Below are 13,264 nucleotides of genomic sequence, written 5' to 3'. Positions count from 1 at the left end.
CGTGTTGGTGCAGCGACGTCAGGACTCCTGCCTAGGTGCGAGGGACACCTCGGTATTCTCCTCGAGTGTTGGCATGGCAATTGGGACGCGTCTCCACGTGAGGCGGGAGACCCAGGGTCCCTTTCCACGTGCCACAGGGATCCTGGGACTCCTATCCATTTTCAAGAGGAGTCAGGCATCGTCTCCTTTGGAAGCATTGATCTCCGCGGACCTCTCGAATTTTCAAAGGATGTGAGGCCTCCGGTCGCGATGAGGCGGAGAACTAGGTCTTTCTCTGTGGTCTCCACAGGGGATTCAGACATCCCTTCGTTTTGGGAGATGCAAGACGAGCCTGCATTCAATTCACTGCAGGGATATTCGGCCTTACTTCGAGTCAGAGCATCTCGGGGTCCATTCCACTTGAGGCCACAAACTCAGGGTCCCTCTCACATACCTGTAGCTGAGAGAAGCCTCCTCTTGAGGTGCTTGTGGAAAGTTGGTATTCCTCTTGAGTCGAAGCCAGGGACTAAGCTCTCATCTCGAGTTGATTTGGGGTCCACGGAGACCTTTCTTGTTGCTACAGTGACCTCAGGATCCCTCTAGACTTGAGACAGTGATCTTGGGTTTTCTCTGGAGTACCATCAAGGAAATCAAGGCTCCTTTCATGTTTGATGTGGAACACGGAATTGCTCTGCACGCAGTGCAGGGGAATCGGGCCTCATCTCGTGGCGAGGGGGAAGTCTCATGGTTTTTCTCGAGTTGCGGCCGGAACCTGGGGTACATTCTCGAGTTACGAATGGGGGTTCACTTCCAGACACGTGTTTGTTCAGCGACGTCAGAACCCATGCCTAGGTTCGATGGACACCTCGGTATTCTCCCCGAGGCTTGACATGTCAATTGGGACGCGTCTCCACGTGAGACGGGAGACCCAGGGTCCCTTTCCACGTGCCACAGGGATCCTGGGACTCCTATCCATTTTCAAGAGGAGTCAGGCATCGTCACCTTTGGAAGCATTGATCTCCGCGGACCTCTCGAGTTTTCAAAGGATGTGAGGCCTCCGGTCGCGATGAGGCGGAGAACTAGGTCTTTCTCTGTGGTCTCCACAGGGGATTCAGACAACCCTTCGTCTTGGGAGATGCAAGACGAGCCTGTATTCAATTCACTGCAGGGATATCTGGCTCTATTTCGCGTCAGAGCATCTCGGTGTCCATTCCACTTGAGGCCACAAATTCAGGGTCCCTCTCACATACCTGTAGCTGAGAGAAGCCTCCTCTTAGGGTGCTTGTATAAAGTTGGTATTCCTCTTGAGTCGAAGCCAGGGACTAAACTCTCATCTCGAGTTGATTTTGGGTCCACGGAGCCCTTTCATGTTGCTACAGTGAACTCAGGATCCCTCTAGACTTGAGAAAGTGATCTTGGGTTTTCTCTGGAGTGCCATCAAGGAAATCAAGGCTCCTTTCAAGTTTGATGTGGAAAACGGAATTGCTCTGCACACAGTGCAGGGGAATCGGGCCTCATTTCGCGGCGAGGGGGAAGTCTCATGGTTTTTCTCGAGTTGCGTCCAGAACCTGTGGTATATTCTCGAGTTACCTCGGGGAGGGCCCTCCAGACACGTATTTTTTCAGCGACCTCAGGACTCCTGCCTAGGTGCGAGGCACACTTCGGGATTCTCCTCGAGTCTTGGCATGGCAATTGGGACCCGTCTCCACATGAGGCACGAGACCCAGGGTCCCTTTCCACGTGCCAAAGGGATCCTGGGACTCCTATCCATTTTCAAGAGGAGTCAGGCATCGTCTGCTTTGGACGCATTGATCTCCGCAGACCTCTCGAGTTTTCAAAGAATGTGAGGCCTCTGGTCGCGATGAGGCGGAGAACTAGTTCTTTCTCTGTGGTCTCCAAAGGGGATTCAGACATCCCTTCGTCTTGGGAGATGCACGACGAGCCTGCATTCAATTCACTGCAGGGATATTCGGCCTTACTTCGAGTCAGAGCATCTCGGGGTCCATTCCACTTGAGGCCACAAACTCAGGGTCCCTCTCACATACCTGTAGCTGAGAGAAGCCTCCTCTTGAGGTGCTTGTGGAAAGTTGTTATTCCTCTTGAGTCGAAGCCAGGGACTAAGCTCTCATCTCGAGTTGATTTGATGTCCACGGAGACCTTTCGTGTTGCCTCAGTGACCTCAGGATCCCTCTAGACTTGGGACAGTGATCTTTGGTTTTCTCTGGAGTGCCATCAAGCAAATCAAGGCTCCTTTCAGGTTTGATGTGGAACACGGAATTGCTCTGCACGCAGTGCAGGGGAATCGGGCCTCATCTCGCCGCGAGGGGGAAGTCTCATGGTTTTTCTCGAGTTGTGGCCGGAACCTGGGGTATATTCTCGAGTTACGACTGGGAGGGCCTTTCCAGACACGTGTTTGTTCAGCGACGTCAGGACTCCTGCCTAGGTGCGAGGGACACCTCGGGATTCTCCTTCACACCTGGCATGGCAATTGGGACCCGTCTCCACGTGACGCAGGAGACCACGGGTCCCTTTCCAATTGCCACAGGGATCCTGGAACTCCTATCCAATTTCAAGAGAGTCAGCAACGTTTCCTTTGGAAGCATTGATCTCCGCGGACCTCTCGTGTTTTCAAAGGATGTGAGGCCTCCGGTCGCGATGAGGGGGAGAACTAGGTCTTTCTCTGTAGTCTCCACAGGGGATTCAGACATCCCTTCCTCTTGGGAGATGCAGGACGAGCCTGCATTCAATTCACTGCAGGGATATCCGGCCTTACTTCGAGTCAGAGCATCTCGGTGTCCATTCCACTTGAGGCCACAAACTCAGGGTCACTCTCACATACCTGTAGCTGAGAGAAGCCTCCTCTTGAGGTGATTGTGGAAAGTTGGTATTCCTCTTGAGTCGAAGCCAGGGACTAAGCTCTCATCTCGAATTGATTTGGCGTCCACGGAGGCCTTTCGTGTTGCAACAGTGACCTCAGGATCCTTCTAGACTTGAGACAGTGATGTTTGGTTTTCTCTGGAGTGCCATCAAGGAAATCAAGGCTACTTTCACGTTTGATGTGGAACACGGAATTGCTCTGCACACAGTGCAGGGGAATCGGGCCTCATCTCGCGGCGAGGGGGAAGTCTCATGGTTTTTCTCGAGTTGCGGCCGGAACCTGCGGTATATTCTCGAGTTACGACGGGGAGGGCCTTTCCAGACACGTGTTTGTTCAGCGACGACAGGACTCCTGCCTAGGTGTGAGGGACACCTCGCGATTCTCCACGAGTCATGGCATGGCAATTGGGACGCGTCTCCACGTGAGGCGGGAGACCCAGGGTCCCTTTCCACGTGCCACAGGAATCCTGGGACTCCTATCCATTTTCAAGAGGAGTCAGGCATCGTCTCCTTTGGAAGCATTGATCTCCGCGGACCTCTCGAATTTTCAAAGGATGTGAGGCCTCCGGTCGCGATGAGGCGGAGAACTAGGTCTTTCTCTGTGGTCTCCACAGGGGATTCAGACATCCCTTCGTTTTGGGAGATGCAAGACGAGCCTGCATTCAATTCACTGCAGGGATATTCGGCCTTACTTCGAGTCAGAGCATCTCGGGGTCCATTCCACTTGAGGCCACAAACTCAGGGTCCCTCTCACATACCTGTAGCTGAGAGAAGCCTCCTCTTGAGGTGCTTGTGGAAAGTTGGTATTCCTCTTGAGTCGAAGCCAGGGACTAAGCTCTCATCTCGAGTTGATTTGGGGTCCACGGAGACCTTTCTTGTTGCTACAGTGACCTCAGGATCCCTCTAGACTTGAGACAGTGATCTTGGGTTTTCTCTGGAGTACCATCAAGGAAATCAAGGCTCCTTTCATGTTTGACGTGGAACACGGAATTGCTCTGCACGCAGTGCAGGGGAATCGGGCCTCATCTCGTGGCGAGGGGGAAGTCTCATGGTTTTTCTCGAGTTGCGGCCGGAACCTGGGGTACATTCTCGAGTTACGAATGGGGGTTCACTTCCAGACACGTGTTTGTTCAGCGACGTCAGAACCCATGCCTAGGTTCGATGGACACCTCGGTATTCTCCCCGAGGCTTGACATGTCAATTGGGACGCGTCTCCACGTGAGACGGGAGACCCAGGGTCCCTTTCCACGTGCCACAGGGATCCTGGGACTCCTATCCATTTTCAAGAGGAGTCAGGCATCGTCACCTTTGGAAGCATTGATCTCCGCGGACCTCTCGAGTTTTCAAAGGATGTGAGGCCTCCGGTCGCGATGAGGCGGAGAACTAGGTCTTTCTCTGTGGTCTCCACAGGGGATTCAGACAACCCTTCGTCTTGGGAGATGCAAGACGAGCCTGTATTCAATTCACTGCAGGGATATCTGGCTCTATTTCGCGTCAGAGCATCTCGGTGTCCATTCCACTTGAGGCCACAAATTCAGGGTCCCTCTCACATACCTGTAGCTGAGAGAAGCCTCCTCTTAGGGTGCTTGTATAAAGTTGGTATTCCTCTTGAGTCGAAGCCAGGGACTAAACTCTCATCTCGAGTTGATTTTGGGTCCACGGAGCCCTTTCATGTTGCTACAGTGAACTCAGGATCCCTCTAGACTTGAGAAAGTGATCTTGGGTTTTCTCTGGAGTGCCATCAAGGAAATCAAGGCTCCTTTCAAGTTTGATGTGGAAAACGGAATTGCTCTGCACACAGTGCAGGGGAATCGGGCCTCATTTCGCGGCGAGGGGGAAGTCTCATGGTTTTTCTCGAGTTGCGTCCAGAACCTGTGGTATATTCTCGAGTTACCTCGGGGAGGGCCCTCCAGACACGTATTTTTTCAGCGACCTCAGGACTCCTGCCTAGGTGCGAGGCACACTTCGGGATTCTCCTCGAGTCTTGGCATGGCAATTGGGACCCGTCTCCACATGAGGCACGAGACCCAGGGTCCCTTTCCACGTGCCAAAGGGATCCTGGGACTCCTATCCATTTTCAAGAGGAGTCAGGCATCGTCTGCTTTGGACGCATTGATCTCCGCAGACCTCTCGAGTTTTCAAAGAATGTGAGGCCTCTGGTCGCGATGAGGCGGAGAACTAGTTCTTTCTCTGTGGTCTCCAAAGGGGATTCAGACATCCCTTCGTCTTGGGAGATGCACGACGAGCCTGCATTCAATTCACTGCAGGGATATTCGGCCTTACTTCGAGTCAGAGCATCTCGGGGTCCATTCCACTTGAGGCCACAAACTCAGGGTCCCTCTCACATACCTGTAGCTGAGAGAAGCCTCCTCTTGAGGTGCTTGTGGAAAGTTGTTATTCCTCTTGAGTCGAAGCCAGGGACTAAGCTCTCATCTCGAGTTGATTTGATGTCCACGGAGACCTTTCGTGTTGCCTCAGTGACCTCAGGATCCCTCTAGACTTGGGACAGTGATCTTTGGTTTTCTCTGGAGTGCCATCAAGCAAATCAAGGCTCCTTTCAGGTTTGATGTGGAACACGGAATTGCTCTGCACGCAGTGCAGGGGAATCGGGCCTCATCTCGCCGCGAGGGGGAAGTCTCATGGTTTTTCTCGAGTTGTGGCCGGAACCTGGGGTATATTCTCGAGTTACGACTGGGAGGGCCTTTCCAGACACGTGTTTGTTCAGCGACGTCAGGACTCCTGCCTAGGTGCGAGGGACACCTCGGGATTCTCCTTCACACCTGGCATGGCAATTGGGACCCGTCTCCACGTGACGCAGGAGACCACGGGTCCCTTTCCAATTGCCACAGGGATCCTGGAACTCCTATCCAATTTCAAGAGAGTCAGCAACGTTTCCTTTGGAAGCATTGATCTCCGCGGACCTCTCGTGTTTTCAAAGGATGTGAGGCCTCCGGTCGCGATGAGGGGGAGAACTAGGTCTTTCTCTGTAGTCTCCACAGGGGATTCAGACATCCCTTCCTCTTGGGAGATGCAGGACGAGCCTGCATTCAATTCACTGCAGGGATATCCGGCCTTACTTCGAGTCAGAGCATCTCGGTGTCCATTCCACTTGAGGCCACAAACTCAGGGTCACTCTCACATACCTGTAGCTGAGAGAAGCCTCCTCTTGAGGTGATTGTGGAAAGTTGGTATTCCTCTTGAGTCGAAGCCAGGGACTAAGCTCTCATCTCGAATTGATTTGGCGTCCACGGAGGCCTTTCGTGTTGCAACAGTGACCTCAGGATCCTTCTAGACTTGAGACAGTGATGTTTGGTTTTCTCTGGAGTGCCATCAAGGAAATCAAGGCTACTTTCACGTTTGATGTGGAACACGGAATTGCTCTGCACACAGTGCAGGGGAATCGGGCCTCATCTCGCGGCGAGGGGGAAGTCTCATGGTTTTTCTCGAGTTGCGGCCGGAACCTGCGGTATATTCTCGAGTTACGACGGGGAGGGCCTTTCCAGACACGTGTTTGTTCAGCGACGACAGGACTCCTGCCTAGGTGTGAGGGACACCTCGCGATTCTCCACGAGTCATGGCATGGCAATTGAGACGCGTCTCCAAGTGAGGGGGGAGACCCAGGGTCCCATTCCACGTGCCACAGGGATCCTGGGACTCTTATCCATTTTCAAGAGGAGTCAGGCATCGTCTCCTTCGGAAGTATTGATCTCCGTGGACCTCTGGAGTTTTCAAAGGATATGAGGCCTCCGGTTGCCTTGAGGCGGAGGACTAGGTCTTTCTCTGTGGTCTCCACAGGGGATTCAGACAACCCTTCGTCTTGGGAGATGCACGACAAGCCTGCATTCAATTCACTGCAGGGATATCCGGCCTTACTTCGAGTCAGAGCATCTCGGTGTCCATTCCACTTGAGGCCACAAACTCAGGGTCCCTCTCACATACCTGTAGCTGAGAGAAGCCTCCTCTTGAGGTGCTTGTGGAAAGTTGGTATTTCTCTTGAGTCAAAGCCAGGGACTAAGCTCTCATCTCGAGTTGATTTTTGGTCCACGGAGCCCTTTCGTGTTGCTCCAGTGACCTCAGGATCCCTCTAGACTTGAGACAGTGATCTTGGGTTTTCTCTGCAGTGCCATCAAGGAAATCAAGGCTCCTTTCACGTTTGATGTGGAACACGGAATTGTTCTGCACGCAGTGCAGGGGAATCGGGCCTCATGTCGCGGCGAGGGGGAAGTCTCATGGTTTTTCTCGAGTTCCGGCCGGAAACGGGGGTATATTCTCCAGTTACGACGGGGAGGACCCTTCCAGACACGTGTTTGTTCAGCGACGGCAGGACTCATGCTTAGGTGCGAGAGAATCCTCGGGATTCTCCTCGAGTCTTGGAATGGCAATTGGGACGTGTCTCCACTTGAGGCGGGAGTCCCAGGGTCCCTTTGGACGTGCCACACGAATCCTGGGACTCCTATCCATTTGCAAGAGGAGTCAGGCATCGTCTCCTTTGGAAGCATTGATCTCCGTGGACCTCTCGAGTTTTCAAAGGATGTGAGGCCTCCGCTCGCGATGAGGCGGAGAATTAGGTCTTTCTCTGTGGTCTCCACAGGGGATTCAGACATCCCTTGGTCTTGGGAGATGCAAGACGAGCCTGCATTGAATTCACTGCAGGGATATCCGGCCTTAGTTCGAGTCAGAGCATCTCGGTGTCCATTCCACTTGAGGCCACAAACTCAGGGTCCCTCTCACATACCTGTAACTGAGAGAAGCCTCCTCTTGAGGTGCTTGTGGAAAGGTGGTATTCCCCTTGAGTGGAAGCCAGGGACTAAGCTCTCATCTCGAGTTGATTTGGGGTCCACGGAGCCCTTGCATTTGCTACAGTGACCTCAGGATCCCTCTAGACTTGAGACAGTGATCTTGGGTTTTCTCTGGAGTGCCATCAAGGAAATCAAGGCTTTTTTCTCGTTTGATGTGGAACACGCAATTGCTCTGCATGCAGTGCTAGGAATCGGGCCTCACCTCCCAGCGAGTGGGAAGTCTCATGGTTTTTCTCGAGTTGCGCCCAGAACCTGGGGTATATTCTCGAGTTACGATGGGGAGGGCCCTTTCAGACACGTGTTTGTTCAGCGACGTCAGGACTCCTGCCTAGGTGCCATGGACACCTCGGGATTCTCCTCGAGTCTTGGCATGGCAATTGGGACGCGTCTCCACGTGAGGCGGGAAACCCAGGGTTCCTTTCCACGTGCCACAGGGATCCTGGGACTCCTATCCATTTTCAAGAGGAGTCAGGCATCGTCTCCTTTGGAAGCATTGATCTCCGCGGACCTCTCGAGTTTTCAAAGGATGTGAGGCCTCCGGTCGCGATGTGGCGGAGAACTAGGTCTTTCTCTGTAGTCTCCACAGGGGATTCAGACATCCCTTCCTCTTGGGAGATGCAAGACGAGCCTGCATTCAATTCACTGCAGGGATATCCGGCCTTACTCCGAGTCAGAGCATTTCGGTGTCCATTCCACTTGAGGCCACAAACTCAGGGTCCCTCTGACATACCTGTAGCTGAGAGAAGCCTCCTCTTGAGGTGATTGTGGAAAGTTGGTATTCCTCTTGAGTCGAAGCCAAGGTCTAAGCTCTCATCTCGAGTTGATTTAGGGTCCATGGAGCCCTTTCATGCTGCTCCAGTGACCTCAGGATCCCTCTAGACTTGAGACAGTGACTTTGGGTTTTCTCTGGAGTGCCATCAAGGAAATCAAGGCTCCTTTCACGTTTGATGTGAATCACGGAATTGCTCTGCACGCAGTGCAGGGGAATCGGGCCTCATCTCGCGGCGAGGGGGAATTCTCATGGTTTTTCTTGAGTTGCGGCTAGAACCTGGTGTATATTCTCGAGTTACGACGGGGAGGGCCCTTCCAGACACCTGTTTGTTCAGCATCGTCAGGACTCCTGCCTAGGCGCCAGGGACAACTAGGGATGCTCCTCGAGTCTTGGCATGGCAATTGGGACGTGTCTCCACGTGAGGCGCGAGACCCAGGGTCCCTTTCCACGTGCCACAGGGATCCTGGGACTCCTATCCATTTTCGAGAGGAGTCAGGCATCGTCTCCTTTGGAAGCCTTGATCTCCGCGGACCTCTCGAGTTTTCAAAGGATGTGAGGCCTCCGGTCGCGATGAGGCGGAGAACTAGGTCTTTCACTGTGGTATCCACATTGGATTCAGACATCCCTTCGCTTGGGAGATGCAAGACGAGCCTGCATTCAATTCACTGCAGGGATATCCAGCCTTACTTCGAGTCAGAGTATCTTGGTGTCCATTCCACTTGAGGCCACAAACTCAGGGTCCCCCTCACATACCTGTAGCTGAGAAAAGCCTCCTCTTGAGGTGCTTGTGGAAAGTTGGTATTCCTCTTGAGTCGAAGCCAGGGACTAAGCTTTCATCTCGAGTTGATTTGGGGTCCACGGAGCCCTTTCGTGTTGCTACAGTGACCTCAAGATCCCTCTAGACTTCCGACAGTGATCTTGGGGTTTCTCTGAAGTAAAATCAAGGAAATCAAGGCTTCTTTCACGTTTGATGAGGAACACAGAATTGCTCTGCACACAGTGCAGGGGAATAGGGCCTCATCTCACGGCGAGTGGGAAGTCTCATTGTTTTTCTCGAGTTGCGCCCAGAACCTGGGGTATATTCTCGAGTTCCGACGGGGAGGGCCCTTCCAGACACGTGTTTCTTCAGTGACGTCAGGACTCCTGCCTAGGTGTGAGGGACACCTCGGGATCCTCCTCGAGTCTTGGCATGGCAATTGGAAAGCGTCTCCACGTGAGGCGCAAGTATCAGTGTCCCTTTCCATGTGCCACAGGGATCCTGGGACTCCTATCCATTTTCGAGAGGAGTCAGGCATCGTCTCCTTTGGAAGCATTGATCTCCGCGGACCTCTCGAGTTTTCAAAGCATGTGAGTCCTCCGGTCGCGAAGAGGCGGAGAACTAAGTCTTTCTCTGTGGTCTCCACAGGGGATTCAGAGATCCCTTCGCTTGGGAGATGCAAGACGAGCCTGCATTCAATTCACTGCAGGGATATCGGGCCTTACCTCGAGTCAGAGCATCTCGGTGTCCATTCCACTTGAGGCCACAAACTCAGGGTCCCTCTCACATACCTGTAGATGAGAGAAGCCTCCTCTTGAGGTGCTTGTGGAAAGTTGGTATTCCTCTTGAGTCGAAGCCAGGGATTAAGCTCTCATCTCGAGTTGATTTGGGGTCCACGGAGCCCTTTCATTTTGCTGCAGTGACCTCAGGATCCCTCTAGACTTGAGGCAGTGATCTTGGGTTTTCTCTGGATTGCCATCAAGGAAATCAATGCTCCTTTCACGTTTGATGTGGAACACGGAATTGCTCTGCACGCAGTGCAGGGGAATCGGGCCTCATCTCGCGGCGAGTGGGAAGTCTCATGGTTTTTCTCGAGTTGCGGCCGGAACCTGGGGTATATTCTCAAGTTACGATAGGGAGTGCCCTTCCAGACACGAGTTTGTTCAGCAACGTCAGGACTCCTGCCTAGGTGCAAGGGACACCTCGGGATTCTCCTCGAGTCTTGGCATGGCAATTGGGACGCGTCTCCACGTGAGGTGGGAGACCGAGGTTCCCGTTCCACGTGCCACAGGGATCCTGGGACTCCTATCCATTTTCAAGAGGAGTCAGGCATCGTCTCCTTTGGAAGCATTGATCTCCGCGGACCTCTCCAGTTTTCAAACAATGTGAGGGCTCCGGTCGCGATGAAGCAGAGAACAAGGTCTTTCTCTGTGGTCTCCACAGGGGATTCAGACATCCCTTCGTCTTGGGAGATGCAAGACGAGCCTGCATTCAATTCACTGCAGGGATATCTGGCATTACTTCGAGTCAGGGCAACTCGGTGTCCATTCCACTGGAGGCCATAAACTCAGGGTCCCTATCACATACCTGTAGTTGAGAGAAGCCTCCTCTTGAGGTGCTTGTGGAAAGTTCATATTCCTCTTGAGTCAAAGCCAGGGACTAAGCTCTCATCTCGAGTTGATTTGGGGTCCATGGAGCCCTTTTGTGTTGCTCCAGTGACCTCAGGATCCCTCTAGACTTGAGACAGTGATCTTGGGTTTTCTCTGGAGTGCCATCAAGGAAATCAAGGCTCCTCTCATGTTTGATGTGGAACACGGAATTGCTCTTTACGCAGTGCAGGGGAATCGGCCCTCATCTCGTGGGCGACAGGGAAGTCTCATGGTTTTTCTCGAATTGCGGCCTAAACCCGGGGTATATTCTCGAGTTACGACTGGGAGGGCCCTTCCAGACGCTTGATTGTTCAGCGAGGTCAGGACTCCTGCCTAGGTGCGAGGGACACCTCGGTATTCTCCTCGAGTCTTGGCATGGCAATTGGGACGCATCGCCACGTGAGGCGGGAGACCCAGGTTCCCTTTCCACATGCCACAGGGATCCTGGGACTTCTATCCATTTTCAAGTGGAGTCAGGCATCGTCTCCTTTGGAAGCATTGATCTCTGCGGACCTCTCGAGTTTTCAAAGGATGTGAAACATCCGGTCGCGATGAGGCGGAGAACTAGGTCTTTCTCTGTGGTCTCCACAGGGGATTCAGACATCCTTTATCTTGGAAGATGTAAGACGAGCCTGCATTCAATTCATTGCAGGGACATCCGGCCTTACTTCGAGTCAGAGCATCTCGGTGTCCATTCCACTTGAGGCCACATACTCAGGGTCCCTCTCACATACCTGTAGCTGAGAGAAGCCTCCTCTTGAGGTGCTTGTGGAAAGTTGGTATTCCTCTTGAGTCGAAGCCAGGGACTAAGCTCTCATCTCGAGTTCATTTTGGGTCCACGGAGCCCTTTTGTGTTGCTCCAGTGACCTCAGGATCCCTCTAGACTCGAGACAGTGATCTTGGGTTTTCTCTGGAGTGCCATCAAGGAAATCAAGGCTCCTTTCACGTTTGATGTGGAACATGGAATTGCTCTGCACGCAGTGCAGGGGAATCGGGCCTCATCTCGCGGCGAGGGGGAAGTCTCATGGTTTTTCTCGAGTTGCGGCCGGAACCTGGGGTATATTCTCGAGTTACGACGGGGAGGGCCCTTCCAGACACGTGTTTGTTCAGCGACCTCAGGACTCCTGCCTAGGTGCGACGGACACCTCGGGATGCTCCTCGAGTCTTGGCATGGCAATTGGGACGCGTCTCCACGTGAGGCGCGAGACCCAGGGTCCCTTTCCACGTGCCACAGGGATCCTGGGACTCCTATCCATTTTCGAGAGGAGTCAGGCATCGTCTCCTTTGGAAGCATTGATCTCCGCGGACCTCTCGAGTTTTCAAAGGATGTGAGGCCTCCGGTCGCGATGAGGCGGAAAACTAGGTCTTTCTCTGTGGTATCCACATTGGATTCAGACATCCCTTCGCTTGGGAGATGCAAGACGAGCCTGCATTCAATTCACTGCAGGGATATCCAGCCTTACTTCGAGTCAGAGTATCTTGGTGTCCATTCCACTTGAGGCCACAAACTCAGGGTACCCCTCACATACCTGTAGCTGAGAAAAGCCTCCTCTTGAGGTGCTTGTGGAAAGTTGGTATTCCTCTTGAGTCGAAGCCAGGGACTAAGCTTTCATCTCGAGTCGATTTGGGGTCCACGGAGCCCTTTCGTGTTGCTACAGTGACCTCAAGATCCCTCTAGACTTCAGACAGTGATCATGGGGTTTCTCTGGCGTAAAATCAAGGAAATCAAGTCTTCTTTCTCATTTGATGAGGAACACGGAATTGCTCTGCACGCAGTGCAGGGGAATAGGGCCTCATCTCACGGCGAGTGGGAAGTCTCATTGTTTTTCTCGAGTTGCGCCCAGAACCTGGGGTATATTCTCGAGTTCCGACGGGGAGGGCCCTTCCAGACAGGTGTTTGTTCAGCGACGTCAGCACTACTGCCTAGGTGCGAGGGACACCTTGGGATTCTCCTCGAGGGTTTCAATGGCAATTGGGACGCGTCTCCACTTGAGGCGGGAGACCCAGGGTCCCTTTCCACGTGCCACAGGTATCCTGGGAATCCTATCCTTTTTCAAGAGGAGTCAGGCATCGTCTCCTTTGGAAGCATTGATCTCCGTGGACCTCTCGAGTTTTCAAAGGATGTGAGGCCTCCGGTCGCGATGAGGAAGAGAACTAGGTCTTTCTCTGTGGTCTCCACAGGGGATTCAGACATCCCTTCGTCTTGGGAGATGCAAGACGAGCCTGCACTCAATTCACTGCAGGGATATCCGGCCTTAATTCGAGTCAGAGCATCTCGGTGTCCATTCCACTTGAGGCCACAAACTCAGGGTCCCTCTCACATACCTGTAGCTGAGAGAAGCCTCCTCTTGAGGTGTTTGTGGAAAGTTGGTATTCCTCTTGAGTTGAAGCCAGGGACTAAGCTCTCATCTCGAGTTGATTTGGGGTCCTT

The sequence above is a fragment of the Dama dama genome, chromosome 2 (assembly GCF_033118175.1).
Source record: "Dama dama isolate Ldn47 chromosome 2, ASM3311817v1, whole genome shotgun sequence".
NCBI classification, from domain to species: domain Eukaryota; kingdom Metazoa; phylum Chordata; class Mammalia; order Artiodactyla; family Cervidae; genus Dama; species Dama dama.
The sequence above is the reverse complement of the archived record's forward strand: the minus strand, read 5'-3'. Positions refer to the sequence as shown.